The sequence below is a fragment of the Branchiostoma lanceolatum genome, chromosome 12 (genome assembly GCF_035083965.1).
Source record: "Branchiostoma lanceolatum isolate klBraLanc5 chromosome 12, klBraLanc5.hap2, whole genome shotgun sequence".
NCBI classification, from domain to species: domain Eukaryota; kingdom Metazoa; phylum Chordata; class Leptocardii; order Amphioxiformes; family Branchiostomatidae; genus Branchiostoma; species Branchiostoma lanceolatum.
Window position 1 is genome coordinate 3,034,866 of NC_089733.1, and position 2,080 is coordinate 3,036,945.

Sequence of the window (2,080 nt, forward strand, 5' to 3'; positions counted from 1 at the left end):
TACCAAAAAGTGCTTAGTATTGCAGGGAAACTACAAGATTTCACTGTTTCGTCGGAAGGAAAAAAGCTGTCGTCTGAAGCACTGAAGAAGAAACTCGCAAATATAATCTCCATAGCCACAGAGCCTGCTGAGCCCGAAATGCCACAGACTCACAATCTGGTTGACATGACTGCACCTGAAAAGACAGATAAGGTTAATGCTGTTAAGTCTTTGTATCTGCAGAAGATGGAGAATGAAAGGGTGCACAGGGTAGGTGAACATGACAGCAACAACACTACAGGTCCAGAAAAGGCTGACAGTGGAAAGGAGAGAAAGAAGAGAAAGAAAGTAACCAAGGAACAAGATGCCATCAACAAGACAGCAGAAGCTAAAGAAAATGCTGAAGAAAATGCTGAAGAAGAAGATCAGGCAAAGAAAAAGAGAGCAACCCAGAAGACAGGCACCACCAAGTCAACAACTGAGCCCGCAGTACCTGTAACTAGTTTAAGTTCAAATTTATATCTTATGTGTACAGTGAAACAACATCTTTTTTTTCATTCTGTTTGTGAATTGTAGTAATGTTTAGTTTTCTGGGTTGGGCGGCCCTTGCTTTATGGACCAGTCAAAGTTCCCCATATCACTTTCTTTGATAATGTGACTTTGAATTTCAAGCATTAGTGGACATTGCACTTACCTGCTTATTAATATATGATATCAATATTTTCATCCCATCAGGAACCTATTTCTACAAACCAGAGGAGTGCGTTGCTGTCTGGTACAGTGACAGCAGTGGCCAGCCAACCTGGTACCCAGGAGCAGTTGTCGAAGATGGGGTGGACACTGTCACTGTCAACTTCTTCCATCCAGTTGCAGGTATTCTTAACTTTGATCTAATCAATCATTAAAACTGCCTTGTAGATAAAGAATCCAATCATTTCTTAGCTATTCTATGTCCATTCAGTATATTCCATGTTACGTAAACACATGTCAGTGTGTACCTGTCAGTATACTAAATATTATACTCCATGTGGTAAAATGTTGTTTGTGTAATACTAATAGACAATAGTGTAGGATTGAAATAAAACAATAATTTTCTCTTACACTACAGGAGGAATGTACAAGGTACCATATGTGCCAGCTGTGGAGAAGATATATGTGCTCCAAAATATTGCGCTTCTGCCAGTAAACAGAGGGAGATACTGGAGGGTGACAGACAAAGACGCGGTCGACAAGATCTGCCAGCGGCGATTTGCATAGATATGATAAAGTCTGTATTACCTCAAACTCTGTATTGTGATAATTTCTTGTGATGCAATTCTCTTCAATTGGTGTTCACTCAAGATATATTTGGATATTTTGTGTTCTATGAGAAAAACAATTTATGTACTCAAAGTGTGAAGTATGCTGTTGATACTATGTGTAATACGTGTATCCCTGTGGCCGGAAAAATTGATAAAATAACCTTATTTTCCCCCAGAGAAATAACAGGTAGAAGGATTGATATTGTGTGAAAGAAGATAAGGGACTGTACTACTGTGTAAAATATTAGAGGATGTAGTTGTTCCTGTAAGAAAATACAGATGTGCAAACTTGTAAATATTTCCCCTTCCTCAGGGGTCAAAGGTCACGGTACCATCCCGGTATTCTGAAATGATAGTCATAGTTTGAGATAACATAGAAGCATAATAAAAAGTTGTGAAATGTCTTATTTTTGTTGTGTGGCTCTATGTGGTACATATTACACAAAAATATGTAATAGAGAACTGTACAACCTTTCCATAATGTTTTAAGGCCTTCCAAATATGCAACTTTGTTCATTTTAATGGCTTATCTACGAAACGGGGCCTCAGAATGATCAGTTTTGCCAACTTTGAACGGCCATATCTCAGGAACCGTTTGAGCTATTTACCTGATCTAAAAAGCATTATTCTTCTCTTAGTGAGATCTATTCAAATCAGCAAGACATATAACTGATGTTTTAGAAATTTTGGTTGGAATACCTACTTATAGTAAAGATATATGTGCTGTTGCAGACTATTACAACTAAGACAAACTACATCCTATCTGGTACACAAAGCAATATTTTTGATTTACATCTGTC

General features: G+C 37.8%; 1 long non-coding RNA gene across 1 annotated transcript; it reads left to right on the forward strand.

The window, feature by feature from the left end:
• The first annotated feature begins 731 nt into the window (after positions 1-731).
• On the forward strand, positions 732-1,684 carry LOC136446225 (uncharacterized). Its single transcript, XR_010757531.1, has 2 exons — positions 732-852; positions 1,088-1,684. It is a non-coding gene; the product is annotated as an uncharacterized lncRNA (long non-coding RNA).
• The last annotated feature ends 396 nt before the right edge of the window (positions 1,685-2,080 follow it).